Genomic DNA, 21,605 nt, shown 5'->3' on the forward strand with positions numbered 1-21,605 from the left:
TCGTCAAATATTGTGGAAGAAGTGCATGGCTGATATGGAATAATGAAAAGACCTAGCAAAACATACATATATGTGCCTATGTGCCATGTGGTTACACCCCGAGGCCTGTTAATATGAACGGCCGAGCCACTTAAGCAACGGCAGCTGTGATCCAGATACACATATTACGGGCTGTTAATTTATCACTGATGGACGGTTTTCTTTAACTCCATCATAGTTACATTTCGCGCGTGCCATAGAGCATTATTAGAGAAAACTGCGCTCTCATGAGCGCTCAATTCCAGGCTGTTTATTCCCTCTCGAAAACGCGCGGATGCCATCGCTCACACGGCGTTGCTATAACTGAGCGAGACGGATGTTTATGCTGCGGTATACGGAATGCACCGTCTCTTGTTTACTGTTTGACGCGGAGGCAAACAGTGCACCTCCGAGATTGTGAAATGTGTCGGCAAAGCATCACGTACGGACCCACCCGTATGCGCATAGCGAATGTTCCCGACAGCCTGCAGGTATAAGGTGACGTACAGATGTTGGCACAGCGCTGTGTCGCCGATTGCCGGTCATGGTGTGCGTGCCATGCGAAGTGAAGTATAGTTGATTTGAAATTGCTAAGGCCAGAACTTCATTATATAAGCAGTTTCGTTCGACCTAACTCCGTACAGTTCAGTTCAGGTCCACCGGTAGAGGGTGCACGAACTCGACGGCGCCAGGCTTAGCCTTCGCTGAAGAGGATCGACATTGGCTCAAACTTCGTAGGCACGGCTTGATATGGTTGAAGCTGGTGAGTTTCAACTTGGTAGGCGTGTTTGGCTCCTTTTGACCACGTATAATTATATATAATAGCGAAGACGCTGTCGCTACCGTGTTGTCGGTTCGACGGCTGATGGCGTGGGGTTCGGTCGAACGATGGTTGGCATGCTGATTTTGCCGAGGCCGTCGCCAAGAAAGCCCGTCGCAGTATGAGAACTAGCGCTCGTATAGGTGGCACCGTTGTCACTTGGTATGATGAAATCGTTTAGGTGGCGCACAATAGTCGGTCAATCGTTGGCGTGAATGTCTTGTCGGTCTCGTATCGACCCAGTGTTGCCGCGCCTTTGAAGTACGTGAAGTCAGGTACGCGCGGCCACCACCAGCAAGGGAGGACCGACGTTGCAAGAAGACTTCGTAAGCGGCCTGATCTAATTAAGTGTCGTCAAAGTGTAACGCACAGCTTTTGTGTTAAATTTGCTAGCCATCAATGAAAGGCGGCAACTGCCCGGCTCACGGTGCAGTCTGGACGACCCGGACGAAGCGCTGGCGGATTCCTATCGTAAAGTGGAGTTGGTCTTACGCTACGCATGTTTTCGGCACAGCACCGACATCGAGCTACCAGTAGAATGCCAACACGGTACACGGCACGAGTGTTTCCAGCAGCGCGCGTCCTGGCGCTTTCTTTTTCTTCGGGGGACATTGCGGTCCAAAACGTTACGCGACTAATCCGCTAGGGCAGAGCGCATGCGCCGACTAGGACAGATTGCATGCGACATAGCAGCTATGAAATGGATGCTATATAGGGCGCTCGTGAGAGCCATGTTCGGGCATGCGCAACAGCATTTTTGCAAATCGTCAATTTCTGCAGCGCTTGTTCTTGTGTTGTAAGTGCGCATGCCAATTGTCTACATTATTCTGTATACCGGGAGGCTTTGGAATCCATTCTACCCTCTGTAAATTGGGGACGGTAAGGAAGAATAGTGTCAATGGGAGATGACGGTTCTCGGCTATGCAGTAGAAAGACGGGAGAAAAGCCCGTCGTCGCCTGGGGCGCCGTTTTGCAGCCGTATATTACGTAAGGAATGTCGCGGTCCCGGTTGGTGTGGTTGGAGGCGACATATGTCGAAAGCCTGTCGCCAAGAGTTTGGTTGAAGCGCTCTGTCAAGCCGTTTTTTTTGCAGGCGAAATGCGTTCATACAGCGATAAATAGCGCGACATTCAGTGAGAAGCTCTGGAATGACATCGGCGAGAAAGACGCGGCATCGGTGGCTCAGAAGTTCGCGTGGGGCGCCGTGACGTAGAACGAAGCGTTGAAGCAGGATGGAGGCTACGTGAGGAGCCGTCGCACCTGGCAAAGCGGCCGTTTCTACATACCTCGTGAGGTGGTTTATAGCCACGACGACCGAACGATTGTCAGCAGCTCTGTATGTCAGAGGCCTGTATAGGTATATCCCAAGCCGGTCAAAAGGTCGGGCACTGTAAGGGTTCCATTGGTCCAGACGAGCGACAAGGACAATGCTTGCGGCGTTGACATTGTGTGCCAGAGCGAATGTACTTTTGCAGAGGGGTGTATACATACCGCTCCAATAATATCTATAACACGTAGTCTGGCGTAGGTTTTGACGATGGTTTAGGCGACAGTAATCGACGCAAAAGTGACCGAGCCATCCTACTTTCAAACTAAAACAGCTGGCGGTTCAATGACACCGCGCTTTAGCATTTCACCTACTTGGTAATCAATGACGCGGCGTTCTGTCGATGATACGTGGTATGGTCGCTGCTCTAGCAGCGACTGAGCATCGGTGTTAATACCGTCACACAGTTTCCGTTCGGCCCAGAGAAGCGCTATGGCAGTCAAAATCACGGGGAAATTTGTCGAGGAGACAGAGAAGGTCATTCCGTTGCTCGGAGTTTACGGTGGTGTCGATCACGTAGGTGAAGATGTCTTAAATGGAAGTGGTGGTGTTGGCGGTGGTAAGCTTTATAGAAAGGGGGAGGTGGCTAAGGGTTCGGGCTCAAGTAAGGCACTGGGCCTGCTTGTCCTTCTCTGCCCAGTCCACCAATTGACGTCGTCGGGTGACGTCCCCGGACCTGAGCCAGGCTGTCCAGTCAGTCTCGCTGCTGACCGGGGGTTGAGAAGGTGGGAGCGACGTGCATTCCTACATTATGTGTGCGAGTGTCTCTGTTTGCGAACAGAGCCTACGTTGGTCGCTTTCACAATTGCCCGCTGCGATTCTCTTAATGTACCTTGGGTGTGGGTATGTGTTTGTCTGGAGCCGCCTAAACGCGACCGCTTGCGTTTTTTGAGTATCTTGACCTGTGGTAGGAGCGCGCAGTTGCGGCAGTTACGGGACTACAGTAGAGGGTGTTGACGTCTCAGGATCCAACAGGAAGTTTCAACGTGGTAAGGGTATTGTAAGGCTCCACAGGGCCGAGAGATTGACCACGAAGCGACGTAATCGGCGTAAGCGTGGGAACTATATGAGGAGGCGAGGGTAAGTCATCTGTGCACTTCAAGAACACTTCCACAGTCTCTTGTGAACAAAAAGGAGCACCCATGAAATTTCTGGCATCTTATTTTATCTGCACTTCTCGTGGGCCCAATGACACAATAGCATAACCTGCCGGCTAGCTGGCATGGGCTCGTGACGTACTGTGCTACGGCGCTTTATTTGTTTCTTTCTTTTTCTCCTATAGGACACACCAGGCGCATTCCTGCCGTCCCCGTCTCCCTCCTGTTGCGTATAAAGTCAGAGGGCGGTAACATCGTGACCGCACGCCGCATGCTGTATGTGTGAGTGAAAAGGGGCGGTGGAGGGCAGTGGCATGCGTTCCCACGATGGTGGCGCAGTCTTGTGTGTGCAAGGGAGGAAAACGGGGAGGTAGCGCGCCGCCTCCCGTAGACCGCGATTATCAGGAGGCCTTAGTATTCTGTAATCTGTGATTCGCAACATGTTTATTCGCCTTGTTTGCTGCAATGAATACATTGGATTTTTCTTAGATACCTAGATTTATTGGAGACTTATACATATATTCAATTTTCTTGTCCTTTCCCCAACTCCCATTGTAGGGTAGCAAACCGGATGCTGTTTTTCCTATCCTTGTTTTCTCTCTCTCCCTCCCATGTTGCGAGAATTTGTGCACATATGAGCAGTGAACATTCTTTCCAGTGACACTTCTTTTGCCCTCTATGAAGCTGTATCTTCGCATTTGTATATTCCATTGTATCTTCGAATTTTTAGTGTACTATAGGGCAAGTCAAATGAAAGTGAGCCAACCCACCATACGCAATAATGGTTTGGTTGATCTGCCAGGCATACGCGTAGCACACATGCATCTCTCATTTACAAAAACGACACGCAGGTGTGAGGATAAATGTTCTTTAATGCTCTGATAGACTTGGTTGAGCATGGTTACGTGACATAATGGACGCTCCAAAAGTTGAACAACGTTTTTGACTGCCGCAGGTGATTCCCAAGGGAAATTAGTAGCCTTAATTGTGGCTGTTTTTTATGTTGAAAATTTCGTTTCATTGGCCACTGTAAAGTGTTGGAGCAAACGTTTCAAACATGGACGTGAAAGTTGCAAGGACGATCCAAGACCTAGCCAAAGCCACCATGCAATCAGGCCCAACACGATTACAAGGGTCGGTGAGCTGATTAGGCAAGAACGGAGAATAAGTATCGATGAACTGGCAGAGTGTGTGAACATTAGTCCAGGTTCGGTTCACACCTTAATTTGTGGCCATCTCGGTTATCGGCTCTTTTGTGAGCAATGCATGCCCAAGATTTTGAACCACCGCCAAAAGAGGGCGAGGTTCGGCGATAGGAGAGTGCGATATCGATGATACGCTGGCATTGGTGGGAAGCCGATGACAAGTGCGGCTCTAGCCTACGAAGGCAGTGGCGTAGCGAGAAACATATTTCGGGGGGGGGGCGCATTCTTTGTCGAAAAATACCACTCCTCCTTCTCCTTCACGTCCCTTTCTCTCTCTATATATATACATATATATATATATATATAACCGAGGGGCCCCATTTTTGTTGACCATATCATAAGGCAACAAACAAGGACACCAAGAGCAACATAGGTGAAATTACACACCTAATTAAAGAAATGAGAAACTAATGGAAATGAAAGTGTATGAGGACGAACTGGCCGCAGGTAATATACGAACCGACGTGCTCGCATCAAACGTGCGATGCTCTTGCCAACTGAGCTACTGCGGCGGCCCCTGCTTGCCATTCAGTCTCTGCGGTTTACTGCTAGAACTAACCCTGGGAGTGTTAGCCAGCGCCACCACTCACGAACCTAGGCGTCGTATGTGGAACATCCGTTTTGTCGCAGGCGGCACGAGTACGTGATCTATTTGGGTGACGGCAACCGGCCTATAAACGCACACAATATACCTAAAGGCATCAATGTTGCCGGATTCGAGACCCTCGTAATGTAATGATCGAGAAGAAGAGGAACCGAGACGCCTGAGTTTTATTAACCATATCATAAAAAGCCAACAAGGACAAAATAGGGTAAATCACTTTACTTACTAATTGAATTGAAGAGCTGCTAAATGAATGGACATGAAAGTGGATAAAGCGATACTCTTTCTAGTTGGGCTACTGCGGCGCCGTTCTGCCATCCACCTTCTGGGGTATTTATGCTTTGCTACTAAACTAACCCTGGGAGTGTTAAATTTTTGCATTTCTTGTATACACAGCATGCACTGTATTCAATAAAAGGCCACAAACAGTCTTTTTGCCATTACACGCTCATTTATTGCAATTTTTACTTACAGGCAACAAAAACACAAATCTGTCGACAACGAACTTGTTCTCCGGCTTATTGACGTGTCACTGTGGCTATGACATTCTGCTGCTAACACAAGGTCAGTGGTTCCTGCACGAATGAAACTCACTTTAAGGAGGCAAAATTACTAGAAATTGTCAGTGCGCCTAGTCCTTCATTGCCCTCCGCCCTCCAAATACATGCCGCCAACATCCACTGTGTCAATATGTCATCGTAATAGAGTTAGGCAATCTATATACATGGCTAATCCTAACATCACTACTGTTTTCGGTCTGGGAAGCTCATTGTGTCCGTTGAGTTCCAGCATAGTAGTATCAAGGCGTGGTTAAGATCAGATTGATACATACTGTTATATTTCTAGTTCAAAAACGAAACGCCTTCTGACTGTCGGTGTAGCATTACATACCAAGGTAACAAGTGCGATAAATAACTATACCTAACAGTTTATGTCGAGCGCGTGGTACTGCGTAATTGACATTTCTCCCGTGAAAAAAGAAACTTAAATACAATTCTTTAAAAGGGAATGAGAATCCGTTGAGGGAAATATACGAAACTCCGTCACGTTTAATTCAAGTACGCTCGAGTTCTCGTCACTAGTCTCTCACAGTAAATGCTTGTAGCGAACTGATTCCAGCTCTATATACTAGCTCGGGCTCCCCTGCAGAAACATGCATGGATTATTTCTTACTTTCGTCAGGCATGACGATTCAATGCACAGTACAAGACTTACAGTTGACACTTTACGGAGATAGTGATACAAAAGAACAAGATTGGTCTCGGCACTCGAACACATGGTCTCAGACACGCTGGAAGACGCACGTCCGCTTTATTGCATGTTACTAATTACCTCAATAAAACCACGGACATTACTTTGCAGAACACTAGCGCCTAATAAGTGCCTCATATCACTCGCTCCGAAGTGCACAATGCAAATTAAAACAGCTAAACGTAGTATAGGGTGAGAAAGATATACGTATAAGCTTTGTTTGAAGACTGAAATCAGGGCCTATAAAGAAAGATGCGCACGCCACTATAGTTGCAAAGTTGGCACGTGTCAAGCAAACTCCAATCACCATTCATGTCACGTGAAATATAAGATGAAAACGACCGAACGCCTCCTCCACTGCTTCAATGCCACCACACAGTGAATACACGCTGGAACACTTCCAGATCGGTGATGGCAAACGGTGTTCAGTGGCTTCCTAACAGCTTCTTGAGTCGGCGATGTGACGAGTGGGAAAAATCAAGAGGTGGGCAACCGAGCCCTACTAGTTGAAACGTAACAGCCTCTCTTTACAGCCGCACTTCGACGCCAGCAGGAGGAGCCAGCTTGGTTGCCTCTGCCCTCAGTCTGCCAAGCTCTGCAGCCGAAGACTGCAGAATAAAGCAGATATTGGTAAAATTTATTGATTAACATTAACAACACAACGATGATGTGATAATCATGCAAATGTGTGAACACCCTTCCTCGTCTCCGTCTCAAACTGAAAGTTGTGTAGAAAATAAAAGCATTCGTGCATGCCAACTCATTCAAAATAAGAGGTCGTATATTCCACCATTTTCTATCTTATAAAACTCTGTTTTAGTTACGAATGAAATATATATTGCAGAAGTCTAATCTTTCAATCAATCGCACTTTATATGTTCCGTTTGTGTCGTTGTGTCATGACAGTACTGACAGTTGTTGAAGTTTGGGCATTATTATTTCGAGTCTCTCTTTTTTTGTACTATATACATAGAGCAAGAAGAAAGTATGACCAACCGCCACCTAACTCTTTTCAACGTCATATTTTTACTTGTGTAACATCTTAATTTGTGTGCCTTGAAAATAAAACCGTTAGGAAAAGATGGCCATTAGCAAGTTAATTTATGAAAAATCATTTAATTAACTCGAGTGAAATTCTCAATTGTGTCCTACACAGTTACTTACTGCGCGGCCCTGTGTCGCGGCCCCGAGAAATGAAACCAAATGTAGTCCGTAGACCAGCTAGTATAAAACATGTTCTAGGTTCGTTTAGCGATGTTGGCATTCTTTATATGGTAAATGCCGAATACATTCGGTTAATGCAAAAGATGACTAGATGTAATGGCATGTCAGATTTCGTTATACGTTATATATACACGGCCACAAAAAAGAAGCTATTGGTAAATGCTACACGGAATCTCAACTGTCAAGCTCGTTTATTATTGTTTTTTCCCTTTCATTCTATTCCTCCTACTACCATTTTGTTCTCACTGATTGAGCTAACAAGGCCTGCCTAAGTGGCATGGTATGTTCACCTTTGAATAAACTCACTCGCCTGTACAGCTGTCAACGAATAAGAAAGCCGACCATCTAGAACCAATTGGTTTGTCTGTGATGTGATCACAAGATTATTGTTTATGAAAAATGGTGAATACCCCATGTGAATGAAACACTATCCAAAACCATAATGAATATTTACTATTTATACGCCTTCTGAGCTTGGGCGTTTTATACTATCAAACCAAATATGTGGCGCATAGAAAAATCAATCTGAGCTTTACGATTAAGTCATAAAAAGGCTAATGCCAACCGCAGCAGGAATGTGACAAACTCAACAAATTCATCGCAAGTTACTGTCGAATTCCTTTTCAGAAATCTTCGACATATTTGTGTTATTTTCATTTTTTGTTTATAGACAGCCACATTCGCTCTCTTCATGCGTTGTTAAACGAGCTATTGCTTCAAGCCCCGACCCCATGAAAACGGCGAAGAATAAAGCCGCTAGATTGTTTTCACCGACCTTGACTGGCTCAACGTGGCACGACGTCCGCTATCTTCAGGAAACTTCGAATGTGGAGCCAGCAGTCGTGGCCAATGTCGGTGAGCTGAAGCCTCCTGGCGCCGGGATGACTGAGGCACTGCACCGCCTCCTTGACGACGCCAGTCATTGTCATAAATTCGTCGATGCTGCTGCGGCGGACGCGAAGCAGGGCGCTGCGGATCCTCTTCTTGGCTTCGGCCTTAGTGACGTAAGCACCTTCCATCACCATTTCGAGGAGACGAGGGTGGTCACGCATCAGCTCGACGGCGCGGGCACCTTCGACGCCATGTTGTTCGCCCAGCACGAAGTCTGCAGCGTCCAAGACGGCGGATGCATTCTTCCTGGCCACTTCCTGCGTGTACAGAGATGAGCCACGGTTGGTACAAAGCTAAAGAAATGTAAGCCTGCGAAAGTCAAACGCTTCAAGCATTTCTATCGTCTACGCGAAAACGGAGCTGAAGTGGATAGCGCGTGCGAATCGATAAGGAAATTGGAGGTATAGCCGTGCACATACTATAAAAACATGACGTGCCGTCTCGATCACAGCATCGCTTGCTTCACCCCAGAAGTAATCTCGTAGATAATGAAGAAATTACGGCCACTGACCAAGTCAAGGTGAAAAACACACAGAGACGTTTCGGGACCCGTACGGGTTCCTTGATCACACTCGAGTGTGATCAAGGAACCCGTACGGGTCCCGAAACGTCTCTGTGTGTTTTTCACCTTGACTTGGTCAGTGGCCGTAATTTCTTCAACATCATGTTACCTGACCAGACGAACTTTCGTCGAACTCTTGACTAAATCTCGTAGATAGCCGACATGAAGTCTACGCAATGTGATTATGAGCATTTTAACGTCAAGCGCCATTCAGGGCAACCACAACATTTCCCATAGAGCAAACAAACATTGCAGGCGAACGCCGCTGTAAGTGCAGAAACATCATCATCATCATCATCATCATCATCATCATCATCATCATTCTATTTTTACGTCATCTGCAGGACGAAGGCATCTCACAGAAATCTCGAATCACCGCTGTGCGAGCTGATTCCAAATCTAGCTTGCAAATTTCCTGATTTCTTCACTCTACCAAAGTACGCAATATATTCGTTCACAAAATTTTCGCACGTGTGCAGTTGACGGAAGTGTCCAACGTGATTGAAAAGCGTGCTGCCACATCGTGATGGCCGCAGTGCGTAACACATGCCTCCTCGGCAATGCAATGGGCCGTGAGACTTGGCATCTCCCGACAAGATAGATTGCTTGTGTTATTAGGCACTAAGCCGATGCAAGCCCGCTCGCTCCGCAGCTACATAATTTGAAGGATTTACCGGTTACTAAAAACATACTTGGCATAAATCGTGTCCCCAACGATGAGTTACTGCTCTTGCCTGGTCTGTGTGCGCGTGTATATATATATGTAATATAGAAAACATGCAATGAATCCAGGGAAAGCATGGGTGAATTTATCTGTAGTTGAAATGTGGAAAATAGTGAAGAAAAATGGAAATGATAGCGGACGAGTCGGTAACTTGTCGCCGTTGGGAGCTGGCCCCACAACTTCAGCATCACGCGTGCGTTGGACTACAAGTTGTGCTACGGCCAAGGTCATCAATCCGGCCACTAACTTGGGTATCCATATTTACAAGATATACAAATGGGGCCGTAGTATTGTTAGCCAGCACCCCTCCTGCTAAACGTATGTGTAACACCCCCCTTCTTTTTGCCCGGTGGTGAGGGTCTCGAATCTGGCAGCCTTCATGTCATTAGGTAGCGTGCGAAGGTTTATTAGCCACATGCCTACTCACCTGAGATCTCGTGTTACGTGACGCTGAACATGTTATTAAATTTGAACTACCTTCACACAGAGACTTTAGCATTCTCAGACTCCCCTTGCCGAAGTAGCCTACGTTTATTTAGTAAACTATTTCAAGAACATTCTAGCACTGTATATTTGCAGTTTCCTTTGTTTGCGACCATTCCTTTCCACTTGTTCTCGACCATTCAACACATTAGGTTTTAAATAAGTTTGAGGTAAACTTGGTGAATCGTTTTTTTTAATTTTGTTTTGTGTAAAAGAGACACAGTTAGTATTTCCTTCGTTCGTTAACAGAAAGTCTCAGTGCAACATCTAGTCACCCCAGCGTAGCTTTCGAAATGACTTGCGACTTGGAAGTCTCCTTCCAGCGTTTCAATAATTCGGCTTTTGTATGAGCATGTAGGACGCCGGTGAAGGAATTTTTGCGCTATTAAAACGCTACATGATTTTAAGGCCCGGTGAGTCATTTCGAAGTTCCCGCCTGAGACTTTCAAGCAGAGTTTGGAGCCAACATCTTTCACTACAACTGACGCGTGGAGCGAAATAACGGAGTGCGGCTCCACGAGATATGCGTGCGACGTTTGAAGCTTAGACGTCGCTGTTGAGCATCGACGTTGGCGATGCATATTCAGGTTGTTTTCCACAAATAACTTTAAATTGCGGTGGATCTCCTATCGTGGTTACGTGCCCTGCTTGAAGCTTTCATCATCATTGTCATGTAGGGCCTGTTTTGTGCCACCGGCGCTATTTTCACGACCATGAGAACGAGGAACATCGCGTAAAGAACACCGCCATCTTCTCAAGAACACATTGTTTTGCAGTGCCCACGTACTGTAAACCTCGCGCACTGCAATGCTGCTCCTTCTCGCCTTCTAAATGCATGAATATATTGCACTCCTTTGAGAATCAGCCTGGAGCGTGAAGCCTCGAACTAATTACCCAGCATCGATGTTCCGCGATTACTTAGTGGTTAGCGCGTTCGACTCTGCAATGTACATTGCTCCAGTGACACGCAGGTCAGATTCCAGTGTGGTCGGCTGTGGAGATCCGTAGTATTTTTTTTTCTTCGCGCTTAGGTGAATGGTGAAGCTGGAGATTACAAGGTGGCTTCGGACGTCGAAACAAAGAATAATCGTTGTGCCACACCCAGCTTCGAGCACCTCACCGGTCTCGCAGTAACGCTTTCTGGTGGTTCAGTCATACTCGCATATCTCGAACAAGAGTCTTTACGTGAACGTAAGGCGAAAAGCAGGTTCAATTTGATGAATACTACAAAAGGCACAGCAATTCAGGAAACCATGGATTAACAGATCTCTCTACAGCAGAATTAGAGAACGTGATAAACTATACCATAACTTCATTAAACTAGGAGACATATCTATATTACGTGAATACAAAAAGTTCGCAAGAAATTGAACTCAGATTTGAAGAGAGCTAATATTCAATATTATCAGGCAAGGTTTGCTTGGGTCTGCCATAATCCCAGGAAAGCTTGGAACTCGGCACGTCTGCTCATAAGAAAAACAAAGGCTAGCCTTCCTACGACAGTAACCATGACGGCGTTAGGTTCACTGAAGCCGACCTAGTGGACAAATTGAATAATCTGTTCCTAACCTCTGGTGCAGCAGGTCAGACAAATGGTACTACAAATGACTGTGAACAATACATTTCTTCTTCGTGCGCGCAATCTATTTTCTTGGCCCCATGTAGTGAATTAGAAATAGTTACATACCTAAATCGTTAAATAAGAATACTGCCGCTGGCTGTGATGATATTGCCACTACAAGTCGCACGCCCTTTGCATTGGGTACTGTGGACGCCGTACAGTGGTGTTGTTCAGCAACAACAGGCAGCGATCTTCGTGGCACGGGCAGCCAGTTGGACCCGGCTCGCATGCGCCACGCGCACGAGGTGTCACGAGAGGAGAAGAGGAAGACGGTTCGAGCCCAGTTTTGCGAACGCGACTGCCGCGGACTTCTTCGCGACCGCAGTGACGTTTACTTGTGCGCACAAGTTCGCCTTTAATAAATATCGTTGTTTTGCTAACAGCGGTACAATATTAAGGCTGACCCTATTAAACACGTTGCTGAAATACTATGTGGCCCACTTTAACATCTCTGCAATCAAGTTTTCTCTACGGGTAACTTTGCTGAAGGGATGAAGATAGGCAGAGTAGTAGTGATTCACAAAGGTGGCTCTCATAATGACTTGAATAACTATCGGTCTATATCTGTGCTACCTTCATTTTATAAAGTGTTAGAATATACATTAAAATCACGTATAATGAAGTTTATTGGTTACCCCGAAATGCTTTTCAAACAGCAGTTTGGCTTCCGTGAAATGAAATCAACTGAAACGACGCTGTTAGATATCAAAGCAAAATTAGTAATGATATTGATAATAAGCAATACCTTCTTGGTTTATTTCTAGACTTTAAAAAGGCATTCGATTCTACTAAACATCACATTTTGTTTCGCAAACTCCCACACTACGGTGTTAGAGGTTTGGTATTAAATCAGATAGGCAGTTATCTATCCAACAGGGTGCAATTTACTAGCCTAAATAGTTACCGTTCCCAATTACAGCGGATAAAATATGGCGTACCGCAAGGCTCTATCCTTGGACTATTCTTCTTTATTCTTTACATAAATAACCTTGTGAACATACTGTGAACTCCTGAGATAGTTCTTAATGCAGACGGCACAAGTATTTGTTTTACAAGTAAACACTTATTTGAACTTGAAAAGGCAGCTAATAGATGGTTAACTAATCTATCAAACTGGTTGCATTGTAATCAACTTCAATGAAATGTACAAAAGAGAAAGTATAATATTTTGAAAAGCCGTAAGAAAACTGATGACTATAGTACCTGTTTTAGATTAAAGAATTGTGCTATCGATCAGGTTTCTGCTTATAAGTTTGTAGGTGTCGTCCTTGAAAAAAACTTGAGCAGGACGCACCATACAAACAAGATACATGCAAATATGTGCAGGTATTTCTATGTTGGATAGTACCAGAACCTTGGTGCCAAATTGCTTATACCTACTGCTATACTGTGCTCTTTTTCATTCGCATATACACTATTGTCCACTCATCTGGGATACAACTACTAAGACAAATTTAGATAGGTTAATAATCCTACAAAAAAGAGCTTTGCGTTGCATAGAAAGCCTTCAATGTAGTCACCACAGTGCACCAAACTTTTTCAAGCTAAACATACTCACAATAGATTATCTATTCCAACTAAGGCTCGCTATGTTTACACATAGGGAAATTTTGCATGACCCAAATACCCTGTTCACATTTTTTTCATTCGACCACTCACAATATCACGTTAGGCATAACCGACTTAGAACAGCTATGTTTAGAACCAAATATGGTACTCAGACACTCGCCTACCTAATACCTCATTTCCGGAATTAAAATCTAGAAATCGCTACTATGATTCAGGAATGCAGATCTGCTTATAGTATAAAGAAAAAGGTTAGGCATTATTTTATGCTAAGTTCCTAATTGTACTTAACGGTACTTGTGGTCTCGATAACTTTTCTTTTTATTTTAGTCGTTTCTTCTTTTACATTTTTTCTCCTATTTGCTATATAATGTTTTGTAACGGACATACGTATTATTCGCTTGTCAAAATATTTCGATGTTCTCGCGCATTAGTGATGATATATTATGCATAAAGTGTAAGAATCTTACTTCTTTGTATCCTTGATTGCTTGCCGCATACATTTTTTTTTCTTGTTTCTACGTTGTTCCACTGTATTTTCACGATGTTCCAACCCCTGAGCAATGTACGGTTAGGGGGGCCTTTGTCAGACATTGCATCTGTCTTCAGCTCCTACATACCAGACAATGTATCGTCTAAATAAAGCATTCATTCATTCATTCATTCATTCATTCATTCATTCATTCATTCATTCATTCATTCATTCATTCATTCATTCATTCATTCATTCATTCATTCATTCATTCAAGTGCCGGAGGGACAATTTTGCATATGGGAGACTTAACAATGCACTTCATTAGTTTAAAAGCTTCAGGAAAAGAAAGGCGCAGTGTGTCGCAGTCCTATGTGTCAACGACCAAGCGAAGCTTACTGTCCGACTAGTCGGTACCAAGATTAACTCCGTAAGTCTTACGGAGTCTCCCACAGGGAAATCTTCATCATTCAGCTAACATGTGAATCATGGATAATACGAACATTTGTCAGCAGCTACTTGTAGCCTCGAGCGACGCCCTTATGGCACCATTTAGCTTTCTATTTAGGTAAGTACTCTGTCTTCAAAGCAGTTTTATTAGTCTCTGCGAATATGCGCAGGTCAAGGACAATGGTGGCGTTTAGGACGCAATATGCTAATGACAATCAAGAGTTCCACCTAGTAACTTCCATAGAAGATTCAATGTGAACAGTCCTATGCGTGCGTTGTCTTTAGTAGGTTATCACTTTCCTTGTTATGGCGAACAGACAAAAAAGATGTTAGGACAGAGTCATACCATGATGTCCGCCAGCGCGCCGTCCTTGGAGTCGGATGCTTCGAGCAACGCTTCGGTCACGCGTACAGGACAGCTGCGCACCTGTTTAGCACGCCTCTCGTAAAAGATCCACGCAGAAGTTGCGGCGAATTCGGTGAGGCTGAGGCTCCTGCTGGCGCCTCGCGCGAGCACCTTCAAGTCGTCGTATGACAGCTTCAAACCCTTGAGGTTCACTCTGACTAGCTTGGTGTTAGAAGCTAGAGCTGACACCAGTTCTGCCTCCACTTCCCGAAGCTCCGGGCTTCTCCTAAGGATACGCGTGGGAACCAGCATTATTTCTAACTCAGTGAGCGTGGTAGCTCCCCTTATATATGCTGCCAAGGCAGAATATTCATTGCGTTCGCAGCTAAAGCATACAACCCGCAGTGAAGTTATGTGATGGCAACCGCTGACAACACGTAAGGATGGGACTATCGAGCGCGGGACGTTGACAATTGGAATCTCCGCATGGATGGTTGCATTGCATATTTGCGGGCACTGCTGCAGCTGCCTTGTGTTGTCGTGCCTGCAGTGTCCCTTGACGACAACGCGGTCACCGAGTCCCCGTTCCCGGATAGTTCTGGAGACGCTGCCGAGTCCGTCGATGCAGGGCAATGTGTTGACGACCACCGTATTCAGTGCCTTGTTGTCTGCGACTGCATGGAAGAAGGCGTTGCAATCTGCTTCTCTGAAAGTCCGCATGTCGATGCAGAGCTGGCTGAGCGTCGAGTTCTGTTTCTGTAGGGCTTGGCACAAGGACTCCATGTACTTCGCGGCTTGGTGATCCGGAAGCTGGAGATATGGATTCCAGAATGACGCAAGACATTCGCATGACGTCGAAGGTAGCCTCAGCCGGCGTAGTGTGGCACTGCGTGTGATGACTTCGGCGATGAGAGTGACCGTGCTCATGCTGGAAACACATATGGAGAAAAAAATATAGTTCTTGAAAAATATTGCCTCAAGTAAAAAAGTGTTTTAGAGCTCCAATACATTGAACTGCAAGAAACAGAAATCGACGTTTCTGAACGTGTAAAAGAGAATTTATGTTTCAAGAAATAAGGACCACATCATATTTCAAAAGATCCTCAAGGTGTCGACAACTGTCTCGTCAATGAAACGGCGTCAGTGAAAAAAAAAAGGCATTTTGATATCCATGAGATCATATCGAAATGAGGGGCTGAGATTCCGGCACAAGATTCAACCACAACCAAGCTTGGTCTTTTCTCTGGCGGTGCTCATCCTTTTCCTTCGCAATTACTAGCGTTCATTTGAAAGCGAAACGTAATCACAATCACTTAAAAAGAGCGTTTTCGTATCCTTTTAAGGGCAATTTCAATTTTGGCTAATGACCATTCACTGCTGTCGTATAGAGTAACGAATAAAACACGAGCTTGAATACACGACACCTGTGGCAATCTCAACAAATGACAGTCCAAAGTCCAAGAAAATAACTAAACTCGCAGTGACCTAAATCGCGTTCATAAGCACACAATTTCCAATCCTAGTTCGACTTCATGGAAACGCAGGGTGTTTCAGCGAACACTTTCAAAAATTTGTAAAGGATGCCTGTGGCAGATATAACAATTCTAGTTTATGAGCTGGTTTAAATTGTTAACATAACGTCGTTTCATGCACTGGAGTACACAAGTAACTGGAACGCCAATGCATTTCTCCGCGAAGTTCGGGAATTTATATCTGGAAACTGGTGTCACGTTAAACATTCGTTCCAAGAGGCGAAGTCCACTGCTAGAATTTTAAAATGCAATATGGGTAATACGATCATTAGCTGAAACTTAATTAGTGAATTCTTGTTAATTAGTTAATTTTGGATTTCAATTTCTTGTGCAAGTAGTGTCGGCCGCTTCGAGTAGACCTGCTCAAAAGCTAGAATTGAGTTATCTGTCACAGGCAACGTTTAAAAAAGTTTGAAGATGTTCGCTGAGACACCTTGTATAAAACAACATGTGCCATTTTATTTCAAGCCATGAAGAGCGATTTCGTTAAAAAAAAAAAAGATCTGCGTTAGCTTAAATAAACTGTGTGGCAAATATACAATTATTAATTTGTTCGCTGAACTCTCACTAATTGAAAATCTTGCTACAGCTCATGAAATACAATAATAAAGGCATTGCTTCACGTTGTTCCCTTTAAATTACATTTCACACTCTGTATGATGCTTCAAATTTTCTTATATGACATGTTGGACATTGCAGGGAGAAGCAGCCAAATTCCCGTAATGCATGCTGCGAGATGCCCTCTTGGTAGCATCGCTTCGTAATGCAATTATAAGCTATACTTACAATACTTCGCTCGTCGTCTCGATGTCTGCGTTCAGTTCCTCCAACGTATTGATCTTGCAGACTGCGTCGACGATTTCCCTCAGGGGCAACCCTCTGTAGTAAAAGGCCTCCGATTTCAGAGTCAGTTTGCGCAGCACGCAGTCTTCTTTGCCGAGGTATCTGGCGAACAGCGCGTTGGAAGCTTCGTCGCGGTAGCCGAACACGCATTGCGAGACACTCAGTTCAGTGATGCTCTTGTTTTCAGTGAGCTCCCGTATCAGCCAACATGCGTGATTATCGCTCATTTCAACCTCTGACACGTCGAGTGTTGTCAGATGATCCATGCCTAATCCGAGTGACCTTCCAGGCATGGACACGTCGATTCCCCATTCCTCCTCGATCTCGCTGACATTGAAGGCGACATTTCCACGCTGAGGGATAGGATTGAGCGTTTCGAGCAAGATAGGGTCGTCGAGAGGTGATAATATAAGTCCTCGGCAGATGGTAATGCTTTTCAAAAAGCGATTGCGATTGATTGCTGAACGCATCGAAGCGCGACCCATCACAAAGGGCCTGAATTTTATCGCTGTGATGCAGCGATGCTCGGCGAGTAGACGCTCGGCGAGATCCAGTGCCCTCGCTCCGCGCGAAACGTGCCCCGGGCCGTGTTCAGTGAACCCGCAAGCGTATGCCTGGTCACACTCGAATAGGACGGCACCTCTGCTCTTTCCTCGCCCGTCGTGCCCAAGCTCTAGGCCAGCACCTAGAAGGACCTTGTTCAAATCACGACGGTACTTCATTAAGCTGCAGCTTGCACAATTGGTGCACGGGATGTTCAGCGCACTCCAGTCGGTGCTGACTTTGTCGGGTGCACGTTCGCTGGCCACATCTTCCGAGGATTCAGACATGCTTCACAGGCCACTTGATTGGCGAAACGCTGTGCTGCCCCCTGAAAGCAGTCCTTCAGTCGTCTATCGTTTAACCTGCGCGTAGAAGAAAGAAAACAAAAAGTTGCACGAAAGATTTAGCGAGTAAACAGTTGCTTCACAGTGAAAGATGACGAGCGCGTTTACCTCAAGGGATGTTAGCTTTGTTGTATAGCATGTTTTGACCACAAAGAGAAAGATTATCGCCAATCATGGGCCATGTATATAAAAGGCAAGAAACGCTGCGAGGATGTACCGCTTTTTTTTTCTTTTTTTGTTATCGTTAAGCATCGACTGGGCCAGAAATTTTACATGGCCTATGAGCGGTGTGAAAGGATTAAGAAAAGGATTAAGGAGTGGAGACTATTTGCAATGCATGTTTACTAAGGATAAAGCAGCGCTGGCCAGTTCAGCCGACAGCTAGAAAGCCAGAGAGCGTTCGCCGTCTTTGTGAGGGCGCCCGCGTGCATCGTCCATAAGAAACATTCAATGTGCATGCGTAATTATCCCCGGTGGCAGAAGCACCGTCCCGGTGCATCTAAATAGCGGTGATAACAGGAGAGTAATATGGTCTGAGGCGTGCGATATGCAAAACGTCAGTGAAATTCGAGGCAGATGAGGCACTGGTACTGACTGGGGCGATTTGGTACGTAACTGGAGTCACGGCAAGCAGCACTCGATATGGGCCTGTGTACAGAGACAGGAGTTTTTCTGACAGACCAACATGACGAGTCGGGGACCACAGGAGTACCAGAGATCCAGGCGAAAAGTGGACGTCTCTGTGTTGGCAATCGTACAAACGCCGTTGCTCTTTTTGCGAGTACAGGAGGCGAGCGCGGACAATTTCGCGTGCTTGCCCTGCCCTCATGATGGCGTCAAGTGCATTTCGGTGGTCTCTGCTGCGGCGGATGGAAGGGATGCGTCCAGTAGCAATGTGGGTTCTCGGCCAAACAGCAGAAAGAACAGCGAATAACCGGCAGTGTCGTGACGCGAATAATTATACGCAAGAGTGATATAGGGTGGGGCAAGGTCCCAATCGGTCCCAATCCTTCCTCACTGAGGCAATCGCCGGCGGTGATTCTGCGTGCGTCGGCCTTTCCCTCTGCTGCGACAGTGACTGATGGAAATCCTTAAAGGTCAACCCTGTCGATTTCTCGGTGTCCATCTCTGTTCATAAACGTTTGTAAATACGCTCGCTTTTGCACTCTGGTTATCGACCGGTGCCAAACAATATGGCTGAAAGACATTTAGGTTTACTTAAACTGAATTTTGAAGACTGGTCGCGAGTTCTAGCCACCCCCTGCTTCTGACGTCAAAGACTACGCCGCCACTGTCGCTGAAATCACGTTGTCTGTCAATCACGTCAGGACATGTCATCGGCCATCAGCTGCGCTTCTTTGGCGTCAGCGCCACGTGTATTGCGTGTCTACCACGCGTTTACGCTGTACTATGCGTGTTTACACTGTGGTAGTGTATGATCTGACGTCATCGACTCATCGTGACGTTACACAATGCAGGCACCCGTTCCAGTATTACGTTTATGGGTTACTTAAATTGTTGTTCGATTTCTATGCAAATTGAACCACCCCAGCGGCTTTCAATACTACTTCAAAATAGTCTTATCTGGTTTAAAAAACACCGGAGTTGCCCTTTGTGTGGCTGAATGTAGTCCGACGTAGCGTCAGCGCGCGCACACGTGACGTCAGGTTGTTGAGAACAACCAGCGCCCATAGTGCAACCGATGGTATGACGCAGTGGCGCCGCCAACGTATCGGAACGCGCCCGACACGACGATCGCGTCTCTGTGACAACGTGATGAGCACAACCAGTGCTCATCACGTTGGGGAAGCGGACCAATCGCGGATGCCAGCGCCAGTGCCGTTATATGGTTATCTATATTCTCTGCACTGGCTGAGCCCCATCGAAAGCCTCTCTACTTCAGCGTACTCCTCGCTTTTTGAGAGCCAATTAGATAAGGAAAACCGGTCAATGTAGGCAGTGTTATTCCTGGCAGGGGTGCAGGAGGCAAGGTAGGTGACGTCAGCCACGTTTCGACATAGCGGGTACACAATGCGCTCTGGACGCCGTAATTAGGCGTGACTCCCCTCCCTCCCCCTGCAGAAGCATTGCAGGGACTGCCGCGCTTGCCTCCGTGTTCACATGTGACAGCAACGACTGACCAGGGAGGAGGAAGGAAAAGGGTTCAACCGAATCAGTCCGACACAGTCAAACCGACGCAGTCAAGAAAGGGGTGAATAACCTTACACTTCTGGCGCTCATGCCAGTTCACGTAACGTGTCACGATGGCACGTAATTGCGCCGCCAAAAAGCTTTGCCAATGAGCAATGCTTCCTTCAGGTCTGTTCTGTAGAGTGAGTGAATGAATGGCATGCCCTGTGTTCTGTGCCCAGAGAATTCAGGTTGAACATCGCAAAACGTTCCATCGTAACAGTCAACAAAGGCGACTTAGTCCGTTGCAAAGTCGGCTGTATTAAGCTACATAGGAAATAACAAGAACGACTATGCACAGCGTCTGTGACTCGGGACTTTCCGGGTGCATCTGCGGGTGCCGTCGCAAAGGCCAAGGCAGAACATCCTAGAGTGCGCCAGCCTGCAATACGACCCCAGTGGGTTCCCATATCCAGGCGCAATGTGACCGTAACTTCGTACATGCGCGATAACGTTACTTGCGAGAGGGTCAGCTTTCCCCTTGTACAAGCCAATGCAATGACCATCGACAAATCATCGGCTGCGCACAAATGGGATAAGAGGCACCCTCTGCGGCTCGTGTACGTCGCACTATTGCGTGCCACCGCTGTTGAAGGCTTCTACCTAATAAATTGAAAGAATGACTTTACATTTAAGCAGCGAAGTGGTACCGCGAATCGAACGCTTCGTGACGGGATAGTTTTTTTAAATAAGCGGTAATTAACCACTTGATCACAAAATCGATAAGGTCCAACGGTCGGCAAGAACGGGATACGTCTCAATCGTGTCCTTCAATGTTCAGTCTACACGCCCCATACATTGAAGTGAATTGCGCAACGCCGAAAGCAGACATCATCGCCTTGTCGGAAACATGCAGTACCGAACCGCAACCGACTTCCAACGAGTGTGCTACTAGAAGCGACAGTCTTACAGGTGTGCCGGAGTTGCCACTTGCAAGAACGAAATGGCCGCCCGTCCGTCCAAAGGGACGGGAATGTTGCCTAGACCACCGGATTGCGAAGCCCGGTGCGCAATTCTTGACGGCGATGCTGACGCCTGCGATCTGCATCTCAAGTGCGGGGACGCGACGTTAATCTGGCAGCTGGTAACATCGCCCTCTCGGCGACGCAAAAAAAAACCAAACGCTTCCCTTCGCTTTAACATCGCTGAATATGCACCCCGGGGTGTTGAACCCTGGTTGTGAAAGCACCAGCGTAAATACGCGCCACCGGTGTTCGTCGCGATTTCACCGTTCATTCGAGGAAACGCGAAAACCGCTGGCTGCCAACTTTTATGCAAGAGGTATTTTGTGTGCGATTCGGGATCTGCGACTACAACGCACTATCACCAACTTATAGAGGCAATTCCTTGTAAAAGAAAATGTAGCAGTTTTCTCGTGTGAAATTATTATGCCTCTGCGTCGAAAAATATAAATATAAGCGTTAGACAAGCTTGTGGATTTTAATGAACGGCTTCAATGAGTACTTGAGTCAGATGCCCATATGCTCAAGTC

At 46.2% G+C, this 21,605-nt stretch overlaps 2 long non-coding RNA genes across 4 annotated transcripts in view; one reads left to right on the forward strand and one right to left on the reverse strand.

The window, feature by feature from the left end:
* The first annotated feature begins 398 nt into the window (after positions 1-398).
* Positions 399-21,605, forward strand: part of LOC139053805 (uncharacterized) — a 37,173-nt gene continuing 15,966 nt past the window's right edge. The window contains exons 1-4 of one of the 3 annotated variants that reach the window (XR_011510793.1): positions 399-781; positions 3,448-3,544; positions 5,546-5,635; positions 6,856-6,952. This is a non-coding gene — a long non-coding RNA (uncharacterized lncRNA). The remainder of the gene's footprint in view (positions 782-3,447; positions 3,545-5,545; positions 5,636-6,855; positions 6,953-21,605) is intronic. The other 2 variants (XR_011510795.1, XR_011510794.1) reach the window with 2 other exon arrangements.
* Positions 6,792-12,023, reverse strand: LOC139053806 (uncharacterized). The gene is made up of 3 exons (XR_011510796.1): positions 11,894-12,023; positions 8,322-8,694; positions 6,792-6,930 (listed from the first exon to the last, which is right to left on the reverse strand). It is a non-coding gene; the product is annotated as an uncharacterized lncRNA (long non-coding RNA).

Source organism: Dermacentor albipictus, unplaced genomic scaffold (genome assembly GCF_038994185.2).
Source record: "Dermacentor albipictus isolate Rhodes 1998 colony unplaced genomic scaffold, USDA_Dalb.pri_finalv2 scaffold_224, whole genome shotgun sequence".
In the NCBI taxonomy this organism is placed as follows: domain Eukaryota; kingdom Metazoa; phylum Arthropoda; class Arachnida; order Ixodida; family Ixodidae; genus Dermacentor; species Dermacentor albipictus.